The 12,243-nt window shown below is 58.0% G+C and overlaps 1 long non-coding RNA gene across 1 annotated transcript in view; it reads right to left on the bottom strand.

Moving 5' to 3' along the window:
* LOC141971725 (uncharacterized) overlaps positions 1–11,305 on the bottom strand; it is a 62,755-nt gene extending 51,450 nt beyond the window's left edge. Inside the window, exon 1 of the long non-coding RNA XR_012635314.1 lies at positions 10,951–11,305. This is a non-coding gene — a long non-coding RNA (uncharacterized LOC141971725). The remainder of the gene's footprint in view (positions 1–10,950) is intronic.
* Positions 11,306–12,243: the final 938 nt, after the last annotated feature.

Here is a 12,243-nt window from a genome sequence, read left to right as displayed (position 1 = left end):
CCCGTGGGCTCCTCCGCACCCCAAGACGAGCTGGCTGCAGGCTCGCCGCACGCCTGGCCCAGCATCCCGGCGAACCCGTCGTCTCCCAGCCGGAATAATTAATCACACTGAGTGGTGGGTGCAGCCCCGTTTCACATCGCCGTGCCCTGGGACTGCTGACACTCAGTCCCATTTTGCTTCTCCCCATGGGACAGGGAAACACAAGCCCCCCCCCCCCCCCCCCAAAGGGACGGTGTGGATGGACCTGAGTCCCCACACCCCAAGGGGCTGAGCCCTCCCCAGCCCAGCGCCCCCCTTGCAGCCCTCTCCCACCAGCAGATGCTGAAGCAGCGCCTTCACCTTCCAGGCGAGGGGCTTATCTGCTCCACCGCAGACCTGCTTTCATGCTGGAGAGCTTTGAAGATAAGCAAGGACTTGGGAGAGAGGGTATTTAAGGCTCAGGCTGCAGCATCTGGGGATGCTATTCCTGAGCTGCCATACACGCCAGCACCTGAGCCACAGGCTGGGTGGTCGGCCATGCCACCCGCTCATTTTGGGGTAAATTTGGGGTCCCTGCTGCCGGTGCCTGGAGTGAAGAAGAAGTTACAGTGGGGTGCCCAAACGGGTCCCTTCCTCATTGCAGCCTGGGACCCCCAGCCACAGCGGCCATTCCCTTCCAAAACTCACCCATGACGTAAAAAGCTGCCAAAGAGCTTCTTTCAGGGACCAAAAGGTCCCTAAGCCCAGCTGCTTTGAGGGGGGGGAGCATCCCCACCACCCACCACCACACCCTTGCTCCTGCAACCCAGCAGCACCCCCGCGCCCAGCCGGTGCCCACTGTGTCGTCGGGGGGAAGGTTGGGACACAGAGGACATTTTGTTCCTTGCTCTCCCCTTAAATTATCCTGCCACATATAGTAGATCTCAGCGCTATTTTTAGGCCTTGCTTGTTTAATTATTGAGAAAGATTTTGAAGGATCTCTTGAAGGCAAGGAGACGAGCACCCGCGGGTGCTCACCAGATTTCTCTTCCCGCTGCTGCCTGCGGAGGCTGCTCAGCCCTGAAGTGCCGGGCAGAGAGCGGGGACACAAGCACCTGCCATCCCCCTTTGCCACATAAATCCCCCACCACCGCCTCCCTCCTGGGCTTCGTCTGCCTGCGGGGACGGGCCTGGGGATGGGGACAGCGGGACTGGGCTTTGAAACTGGTGGGGGAGCAACCCCTCTGCTGTAACCGCGATAACCACCCCCTGCGCGCCAGGAAAGCGCCTCAGGGGCTGAAACGAGGGCAAAAATCTGCTCCCCAGAACGACACTTTTCCAACACAAAAGACCATGTGCATGAGCCATCGGAGCTGGGAAGCGCTGGGTCCCAGCTAGCAAAAACCAGTGCAAACCAGCACCGGCTTCCACCAGGAAAGGATGTAGCCCAGAACTCACCATTTTTATTTTTAACTAAACCAGCCACTTTTCTTGCTGAAAAGTGACCTTATTCTCAGCTCGCCAAGTGGAATCGCGATGGCAGGAGATTTTTTTTTTTAAAACCGGTTCCTTTCATGTTTCTACTTACAAAAAAGCCAAACAGAGGATGGCCTTTATTTGAGATTAAAGGGTTATGGTCAACTTGAAGTCTGCTGAGATTTCAGCAAAATAATACATAATGAAGTAAGAGCCAGATACTCAACTGGCATCAACTGCCAGGGCTTTATTATCTTCATTTTTGCAACACCTACTTGTACCTGCCAGCAACCTGGCCCTGGAACTTCAAGGAAAACACTGATTTACCCCAGCTGCTGGGCTCAACCAGCCGGGATTAACTTCCACCAGCTGAGGATGTGGCCTGTCCAGGGTATCTATGATGCTGTCCATGTTTCCTAAGGAAACGAGAAATATATAGAGAGACATGTATTTAGTCTGTTTATTCTCCCTCTCTCAGTCATATTGGCTGCAAAGGTAAAAATAATAATTTTAATAAAGCAGATACTAAAGGTTGCATGAAAATAATTATCCTCTACGAGACCCCACGCTCCCTCTGGGGCAGGACAGCGAGGTAACCCCACAGAACCCCAGACTCATCTGGGCTGGAAAAGCCCCTGAAGCTCCTCCAGCCCAACCATGACCCTCCCCCTGACCGTTCCCAACTCCCCCAGATCCCTCAGCGCTGGCTCAGCCCGACTCTTCAACCCCCCCAGGGATCCCGGGGACTCCCCCCTGCCCTGGGCAGCCCATTCCAACGCCCAACAGCCCCTTCTGCACAGAAATCCTTCCTCAGAGCCAGCCTGACCCTGCCCTGGGCAGCTTGAGGCCATTCCCTCGGGGCCTGGCGCTGGGGCCTTGGCTCCAGAGACTCACCCCCCCTCTCTGCCCCCTCCTGGCAGGGAGTTGCAGAGGGCCAGGAGGTCTCCCCTCAGCCTCCTCTTCTCCAGACTGAACCCCCCCAGTTCCCCCAGCCGCTCCCCAGCAGACCTGTGCTCCAGACCCTGCCCCAGCTCCGTTGCCCTTCTCTGGCCACGCTGGAGTCATTCAATGGCCTTTTTGGGGTGAGGGGCCCAAAACTGCACCCACTCACCGAGGGGCAGAGCTGTACTCGGCACCAGCCACGCTGCAGGTTGGACGCCCCAACACGGGGAGCACCTTGGGTCCAAACCCCACAAACCCCCTCTGCCACAGATCCCCCCCTCTGCCGCCTGCATCCGCCTCCTGGTCACAAATCAGGTCTGCCTCTCTCCAGGGAGGTGACCGAGCGATGCCACACTGCCAGGATGCTCCAAAAAGTGGCCCAAACTAATTGCTGCAATTAAGGGTGGTGCGATGATGCCGGGCTGAGGGGCTGGGATGGCATCTGGAGGCAGAGCTGCTCCCAGGGCTGGAGCCAGGCTGCGCTGCTCTGGCAAGGGGGGGGGGTGAGTTGTCAGCCCCTGCTCCTTAACACCCTGACAAGCTTATAACTATTTCATTTGTTACACTGTGAACCTTTTTAAATTAATGAACATAAGGTTGTCACGGTTGCTGTGGCGACGACACGTTGCCGGGGTAACGGCAGCGATGCAGAGCCTGTGGAGTGTAATCAGGGGTCAGGCGAACGATGGAGCCGGGATGCATGTGGGGGCTGCGGGAAGGGGCACGAACCCCCGAGCTCCCGCCAGCCCGCGGTGGGTACCCGACTCACAGACCCCGTCCCACAGTCACGCCACCTCCCCTTTCCATCCTTCCCGGCCTCCATGGGTCTGTCCCGGTCTCCGATCGCCCCCCACCCCACCAAGGGGTGCACCCAGATGCTGAGGGTAGCCGAGGCAGAGCAGATGTGGCCATGGGGCAAAACCACCCTGCTGGGTCCCCTCTGGAAGGGACAGAGGACACAGGGATGGTTTGGGAACAGCTCACCCTGCCTTGCTCTTCCCACCAGGCAGGGGCCAGGGGCAGGGACCGGGGATGCCTCGTCCCACTGCCACAGCCCTGCTCCGGCATCTCCCCACCCCGGCAGATCGGCGGCTCCGTGTCATCCAGAGCAGAAGAGATTCTGCAGCACCAAAACTCTTTACATGCATTTATTTCCTCCGCCCCAGCAATACGCTACAAAAGGGTGGGGAGGGAGGGGGCAGCTGAACACCTCTGCAAAAAATCCTTGCTGAAATTCGGAGAAGGAAAATTGCCTTCGCAAGGTCTCCAGGCACGTGGGCTTTGAATTCCTCTATCAGAGTCCCAAGAAAAAGCACCTCCAGCCCCTCTCGCCCCCAGGACGCAGCTCAGCAGCCCCCAGGCACCTCTGGGGACCCCACGCAGCGGTGGGGCAGGGAAGGCAAAACCCTGCCGGGGTGCGGGGGGGGTGTCTCTGCCCCCATGGGATTAGGCAAAGCGATGGGGGGAAGCCTGAGTGGCTGGGATGAAGGGAGTGGGGTGTAGGATGGGAACCGGTCCCCTCCCCAGCGCAGGGTGCGGCGGCCACCCGCCGCTCGGGGCGAGACAACCAGCCCTTCTCCACAGCTGACGTCTCCCCGAGACCAAAACCGGAGGGTGTGAGCAGGAGAAAAATGGGGTGGGGAAGGCAAGTTTCAGGGCTGAGGATTTCTCTGCCTTCTGGGAAGGGAGGTCTGGGCTCATCTCAGGGCTATGGGCACGGAGGAGGGTGGCTTTGTGCCCAGCAGCCCTCCCTGACGTCCCCGAGGTCCCTGTGGCCTCATGGGGCTGCAGATGGACTTTTTCCCCGGCCCTTTCGAGGTTCAAATGGCCCAAACTTTGCACGAAGACACCCCACCGAGCCCCGCGCGTGGGAAAATGGGTGGCTGGTATGAACCACAAACACCAACTCCCTTTCCAGAACTGACAGATGCACAACATAAAGTGAAATATATTTTATATATATGTGAGAAATATGGGGTTTATATATATATTATATATATATATGACATTTGTAGGGGTTTTTTTATCCATCCATATATATATATATATATATATATATATACACATTCCAAAAACCACCCCAAAACCAGCTCAAACCCATTTTCTTATCTAGCTTTTGAAGGCAACTTTATGCCCATCTGCTGGAAGGAGGAAAGACCTGTCACGGGTGAGCACCAGCACCCCACCCTTTGGGGGTCCTGATGCGGGTGGGAGCACAGCAGACGAGGACACCCGCACCCCCGAGCCTGACTCTTTGTGCTGAGGTTTCATAAGAGCACACGTGCACGATGCTGAACCCTTCCAGCTCTACTGCCTGTCAGGGAAATGTCTAAATATTTCTATTTTCCCCAAATACTTTTTGCGTCGAAATTGGAAAGGGGCGAAAAAAAAAAATAAGGAAACCACTGAAAGCCACGTTAGGGTTTGAATAAAAGCAGCATCTTGTAACTGGGAGGAGGACGCACCCTCAGGCCCCCCGAGGGACGGATCCTCGCGCCTCTCTCGGGGTTTTGCTGGGTTGCTGTGCACCATAAAGCCCTGTTTCCATCCCGCGGATGGGAGGGGAAGTATGTGGAGTCCCAGGGGCACCATTTGCCTCGCTATCTCCTGAGGATATCCACTGCCCGTAAAGAAACAGGGACCAGAGCGGAGCCTGGTTCCACTTGTGTCCCAGATAATGCTGTCACCCCACAGAAACCAGGCTCGTCCCGGCCAGCTCAGCAGAGAGGCCAAAGGGTGACAGAGATATGTCAGAGCCTCCCTCCTGCTGTTAAAAGCAGGACTGTGACGCCCAGGAAGGGACAAGTGTCCAGGAGACTGGCCCTGGCTCTGCTCTCCATCACTCACAATCAGCTGCCGGGAGCTGCAGCCAAACCTCACAAGTGCAAATCAGGAGAAAAAGAAAATAAATTTAAAATGTTTAAAAAGAAATAAATCCATTTTAAAATTAAAAAAAAAAAAAACAACCAAAAACAAACCAAACCCCGCCGTGAACTTTAAGGGTGCTTGGGTTAAGCTGGGGCTTGTTTTGCAGCGTGTTGCCGTCGAGGCTGGACGGTTTGTGATGGGGAAGGGGGTGGAAGCTGTTTTCCCGCAGCCCCCGTGTGAGTTGAGCCGGGGCTGAGCCCCCTCGCTGCGAGAACACGGTGCAGCAGCACCCGGGGGCCGAGCGTCGCCCTGGGTCACTGCTCACGAGTCCCTCGCTCCCACTCCAGCCACCAACGCTGCTGCCTCTCCCGGGGGGGCTGCGCGAGTCCCCTGACCCAGCTTGGCAAGACGATGCTTATCTTTCCAAGAGGGTCATTTTTCAGAGGCCAAAATATGACCCGGCAGCCAAACCACAGCTTCCCCTTCCAGCAGCACCAGAGTCAGCATCATGTGCCTCGGGTGATGCCGTGCTCCCTCCCTCTGCTTTCCTTTTTTATGTGCAAGAATTTTAAAAAAAAAAAAAAAAAAAAGGGCAAGGAAGGGAGGAAAAAAAAAAAAGGCACAAGGAGCTTGGCCTCACGGAGCACTGCAAATTCAAGCCAGGGCCAGCTTCAGAGAGGAAAAGACCAGCAAAATCTGCTCTAGCAGCAGTCAAGGCTAATTAAATAGCAAATGCATCCGTTCCCAAAGGGTTCGGCACTTTGGAGCTGCAGCTGCCGCTGACCTGCGGCGCGACCTTGGGCTGCAGCCGATGGTTGTTCCCTCTCTCACGGTGGCTCAGCACCCCAAATCCCGGGGTTAAACTTGCTGCTGGGGTCACCCCGTTCTGCACGACCCCCTGCGTGCTCCCATTGGCCCGGCCGGGGGCCACCAGGTGCCCCGGGTCACATCCCGGGGGCTGCTGGGCCCGTTGCTCTCCCCCGGCCACGCTCCCTTCCTCCTGGTTCCCCTGCCCTGAGGTCAAAGTCGCTCAGGCAGAAAGGACCTGCCGGCTCTTCACATCTCGGGGCACAAGGGGCTAATCCCGCCGTACAGATTAAAGAAGCATTTTGCCACGTGACGGGTTGGAACCAGCACCCGGCTCCCCTCCCCTCGCTGACCCACGGCCACCCCGACTGCCCGGGCCAAGACCCCCATTTTATTGTCTTAGCCCTGATCCCAGGACTCCGCTCCCCCCGCTCCCCAGGCGTAGAGGCTTGGTTTCTGCTGTTTGATCCCCAGGAGAACCCGCCACCTCCCTCCCCTCTCCCCCTTGCCCAGCACCCGGCTCTCCCTGCCAGCGCCGGGCGCCCGCAGCACACCCACCTCTGCTCCCTAATCCCCCCTAATCCTCATTTCTGCCTCCACATCAGAAAGCCCTTATCGAGCTCCCTTGTCTAACTCGGGAGCAGAGATAACTCACTATCTCCCATCCCAATCTCTTCCATAGTCTATTTTCTTCCTGCCCAGAGTTGATTTCCCTCACCTAATTGCCTGGAAAGCTCTTTTCCCTTCCACTAATCAGTCTGGAGCAGACTTTCTCTAGATAATTGTGTCGAGACCTGATCACCCTTCTCATCTCTGTCTCTCCAACACTCCCATTTCTTCACTAAACTCATCTGCCGAGCTGTGTTCCTTGGTCTAATTATTTCAAGGCTCCGCTGAGTTACTTAATTGCTTGCTCGTCTGGCACCCGTATCTGAAAGCTCCCAGAGCATCTGGGATGGGACTCAGGTCTGAGTTATCCTGGTATAACTGTGTGTTTCCAGTGAATAAACTTGCTCCAGGTGTGCGACGGTGTGAGCCCCGAGCAAAACCTGCTTTAAAAAAAAAAAAAAAGAAATTCTCTGAAATGAAGAACTTGCTGCTTCTCTTGGTCGGAGGAGCAAGACCTTCTTGGTCAGGGGAGCAGCAGCCTGGAGATGCTTCCCCACATCCCACACTGAGCTGCACGGGGCTCACACTAGCCACAGCCAACAATAAACCCATCTGTAGGCCAGGCTGTGGATAGACCCATGCTAACGCCAAGCTGAAATAGCCCCAGGTCCCCCCCCAGCCCTTGGCGGATCCAGCTGGGACAGTTTTTCTCCCCTCCCAGCCCTTCCCTGTAGCTCCACCAGCCCCATCGTAGGGGCCGTAGGGGTTGGTTTTACCAGCTCCTCTTCCCCTTTCTCGTTATCGCCCAGCCTCGTCCTCTTTCCCAGGCTAATTGATCCACTGTTTTGTTTTCTTATCAAATTGCTCTCAGCCTCTGATGCTCCTTTAATCAATTCTCAGCCCTATCTGTACCAAGGACCGCTGGGAGACCTTTCTTTGCAGCCACCACTGTATCTAATCACTCGGGGACTTTACCTAATTGGTGTAAAACCTGATTTCTTTCTCTAATCGTTCCGAGGCCCTGATTCACTTATCTAATCGCTCCAAAGCCCAGGCCTTGCACACCTCTCTCCTGAACTCTGGCATATCCTCCTCCATAGGTTTTTTCCCCCCCGCCCCGCAGGTGGCTCGGCTCTCTTGACTCCCTAATCCCTTGGCTCCTTGATCTCTTTAACTAATCCAGCCAAGATTTGGCACCCTTGCTCGCTCGGCTGCTCCCCTAACCCAGCGCCGGGAGGAGTAAACCCACCGCGGGGTGATTTTCTCCATCTGTCCCCCTCCGCAGCGAAGCACAAACCTGCCGCGGGTGGGTTTTTGCCCGCTCCTCCCCTCCGAGGGTCCCCTGGGAAGGGCGACGCACGTCCCCAGCACCATCAGTGATGAAGGCGCAGGCGTGTCTTGCAGCCCCCCACCGAGGGTCACCCCCCACTAGAGGAATCTCCCCTCTCTGCCAGGACGGGGTGCACCGGCTCGACCAGTTCCCACCCTGCTGCACCCACTGGGCTGGGCACGGGGAGGGGACGGCGATGGGATGGAGATGAACGGCAGCCCAGAATTTGCCTCTCTGCTCCCGTGGCGTTCGGCTGCATCGGCCTTTTGTGCCCAGAAGGGACCCGATGGCGCCTTCGCAGGCTGGAGCACAGCTCGCCCAAGCGCTTGCTTTCCTCCCGGTGAGTCACGTCCGCTGATTCAAGGAAAAGAAGTTGACGGGGGGAAAACAGTCTTGAGCGCCAGCCTGGAAGGATCCCAAGGCTTGAGGACAGGGTGGCAGGAACAGAGCAAAGGGGAGATTTTTTTTTTTTTTTCCCCCCACCAAGAGTTTCCCAGAAGGAGAGGGACTCTTGGCTCACAGGGTGCCACTCGCTGAGCCCAGCGGGTCAGGCAGTGCCCAAATCCTGCAAACCCTCACACTCCCCCCTCAGAGATGGGGCAGAACCCCCAGACCTTCCCTGACCTCGTGCCTGTTGCTCCAGTCCCCTCCGGCCGGCGGTTTCAGCCCCAGAGCTCATTCTTTCCCCTGGAACACCCGTGCTGAGCAAAAGCTTCCCCTTCCCGTGGCTGGCGGGGCCACGGCTCCCGGCCCACGCTGGCTCAGCGGCACAAGGTCACTCCCTCCTCGCCCTCGGTGGGAGCCCCAGGGGTGACTCACGGTTGGCTCCTGTTTCCACTCAGCCCCATGCGGGGAGTTTTTGGGGGCGGAAGGAGCTGCCCCCCATCCTGGGATTCGGATGTGGCTTCAAGTCCCAGCTCCCTCCTCTTTAATGTTTCAGTTTTCCTCACTTCTGAGACCTGGCTTTGGGCTGAAGCTGCACCCAGAGGTGCTGTGATGGAAACTGTAGACCGAGGAGGGGATGGGGCTCCCCGGGGCTGGAACCAAAGAAAATGGGAATTGGGTATCACCTGGCAGCTACAGCAAGGATGCAAGAGGGCTGGGGCCTGAACCTTGCTCTCTCCATTTGGAAGGAAGAACAGGGCGGTGAATCTCCACACTGGGATTTTTCAGACCCTCATCAGGGCTTTTCCCCCCCTGCCACAGCCCCTGGGGTTTTTATTCTGCCCCACTGATACGGCTCCAGGTGCCACCAAAGCCCCCCTGCTTCTCAGCGGGGGGAGGCAGGCGGATGCCCAGCCCCTTCCCGGGTCCCTGCCCTCGGCGCAGGCCGGGAGCACGTTCCCAGAACCGAGCAGTGGGAATTTGGTGTGTTTATTTGCAATCCAGCGCTGACCCCGGGACTGGGAGGCGAATGAGTCAGCTTCCAGTTCAGGGCAGGATTCCTCATCAGGCCTCTCCTTTTAGTTAAAACAAGCGCCATTTGGAGATGCGGCAATTAAATCATTTAATTAAATTGGCACGTCTAACCAGCGACAGGCTGCAACCTTTCCACGCGGAGACTTCTTGTGCGAAGCGGGATGGAGAGCAGCAGAGCCCCCAAGGATGAGTGGGGCATCCCTTTGGCAGGGATAAGTGCCAAAGCCCTGGGGTCCGCAGGCTCAGGGAGGACCATGCCCACATCCCCGAGGAGCTCGGTTCTCCTGCCGCAGCCCCCGAAGAGTTAACACGCATCTCGGGGCTGCACAGAGTGGTTCCTGGTCCCCAAGGGCCAAGTCTTCACCCACCCCCTGATTGCTCTGCCCTGGGGATGCCGCAGGGCACACACGGCTCCGCTCTGACGGATGTCAGCCGCTGGCACAGCTCCGGGCGCTGCGGGAGGCAGCAAGGGACTCTGGGAGCATCATCATCCTCCCCGAGCCTGCTCTTGGCCCCTCTCCCCTCCTCAGCCACACTCCTCTACCTCGGTCACCCCCAGCCCCAACCTGGCCCACAGCGGCCACCTCCACCCCGCTGTGAAACGGAGCTACAGGAGCTGGAACTCGGTTTAACCCCCCCCTGCACGGGCCACGCTTTGGGGCGCTGGTGTAAGAGGGACAACTCCTGTCCTGGACGGGCATGGGTGCGTTATCTGCACAGCAGCAGCCACCCCACCACGGAACTGCTGATTTTCTCCCTTTCTTCTGAACGAGAAGGAAGGGGATGAGCCCAGATCCTCCCGAGGCCCCCAGGGAACAGCCAGGCTGGCTGCTTTCCCCCATGGGTGACAATAACCCATCAGACCTTCAAGCCACAGTTCTTTGCTCATCTCAGAACCAGGTTGCCCTCACAGAATCCCAGAATCATTCCGGTTGGAAAAGCCCCTCGGGATCATCGACTCCAACCCTCAGCCCGACTCTACAGAGCTCTCCCCTACCCCATCACAACACATCCAGGATGCCACGGCCCAGGGGTGCAAAGCGAGTGCCCGGCCCAGGCTCACCCAGATGGGAAGCAGCTGAGCTGGACACCCCATAAATCCCCCCACCCCAAAGCCCCCCACCCCATCTGGGGGCCGCTACCAGGCCGGCAGCTTTGCCCTGCCGAGCTGAGCCTCGGCTCCTCGCTGCAGAGCGCTGGTACCCGCGATGCTACAGCCTGGCATGTCTTCCCGGGGTTGCCAAAGCAACGGCAGAAACACAACAAACAGCAACAACACACAGCAGACAGTCGGCAAACATTCCCCTCTTATTTTCTCCCCAGTTCGGTTTGTGCTTTTTCCCTTCTCCCACGAGGAAGCTGCTACCATCGGAAGGGAACAACAATATTATTCTTCAGCGCGCGAAGCCTGCGCCATCCCAGCAGGAGCCGCCTTGCAAAGCCCCCGGCGCTGCTGGGAAGGCGATTGCTTCTGGGGAGGAGCCCCACAAACCCATCCTGAACCCCGAGTCGGACACGGGCAGGCTCCAGCGCTCACCTACCTCCTCGGTGCTGCAGGCGAGGTCTTTGCGCGCTGAGTAATCGGGGCTGTGCCGAAGCCAGGTTGGCCAAGTAAGGTGAATCCCTCCTCCCGGGCAGCCGCCGTGCTTTCCCGGGCTGTTGGGATGTCCTGACCTCGGGGCTGGGATAAACCCAGCACGGCCCAGCCCTGCTGACTTTTACATCAGCCTCTATCCCACAGCGTGTTTTGGGGGGGGCTCTGGGACTCAGCACCCTTTTGCACAGGGCAGGGAGCACGTGAGCATCCTCAAGGCTGAAGCAGAGGACGCGGACACGGCTCTTGCCAAGGGGTCCCCCCGGGTTGCTCGGCCACCCCAGGTCTCGCCGAGGCAGCGGTGCAGCCTGAGCCCCGCAGCCGAGGGGGATTAGCGGGCGCAGCGCGGGGCACCGGCTTTCAACCCGGGATTAGCATCGCTGCGGCACGTGACGCGGGGGGAGAGCGGCTCCCCGAGAGCTGCCTTCGAGCCAGCACCAAACACCCTCAGCACCCGCTCCACCGGGCCGGGCAGCCCCTGAGCTGATGGGATCAGGACTCCCAGCAGCAGCTTTCTGAGGTCAATTTAACAACTTTTCATCCTTTTTTGGGGGGGTTGTGGGTTCCTACGAGCGTACTGGAGTAGGTAGATGGTGCTCGCAGGACAGCAAGCTCTCAGCCACGAACCTTCCTGCTCTCCTCTGTCCTCTCTCACCTCTCCCTCCTCAAATCTGGAAAATCCCAGAGCCAGCAGCCCCTTTCCCAGCCCGGAGCAGGGCAGCAGCCCCAGGATGGGTCTGGTGGCTCCTCTCCCCGCTGATTACACTTGGCAGCTGCCTCCAATCTCCTTAACTCCTGCAAACACCGACTGCCAGGGGCTGCAGGGATGTACCCGATGCCCTGAGCACCAGCCTGATCAGATCTGAAATACTTAACACATATCCCTCGCCATTTTACTACTCTCCTCACACTCACATGTATACACATGGATATACTTATATGCATACTTCTGTTAACCCTCTCTCGGGCCCTTTTTTTCTCGTTTTTTTTTGAAAACCCACCCATCTGGTGCCTCATTTATGCTCCTGGAGGCAATTACGGCAATAAGTAACGAGGGAGAGGGAGTGAGGCTGGAGGAAGCAGGGTGGGTGCAGGGTCTGGAGCACAGGTCTGCTGGGGAGCGGCTGGGGGAACTGGGGGGGTTCAGTCTGGAGAAGAGGAGGCTGAGGGGAGACCTCCTGGCCCTCTGCAACTCCCTGCCAGGAGGGGGCAGAGAGGGGGGGTGAGTCTCTGGAGCCAA

The sequence above is a fragment of the Athene noctua genome, chromosome 29 (assembly GCF_965140245.1).
Source record: "Athene noctua chromosome 29, bAthNoc1.hap1.1, whole genome shotgun sequence".
Taxonomy (NCBI): domain Eukaryota; kingdom Metazoa; phylum Chordata; class Aves; order Strigiformes; family Strigidae; genus Athene; species Athene noctua.
Note: the sequence above shows the minus strand (reverse complement) of the source record. Positions and strands in the feature narration are given on the sequence as shown.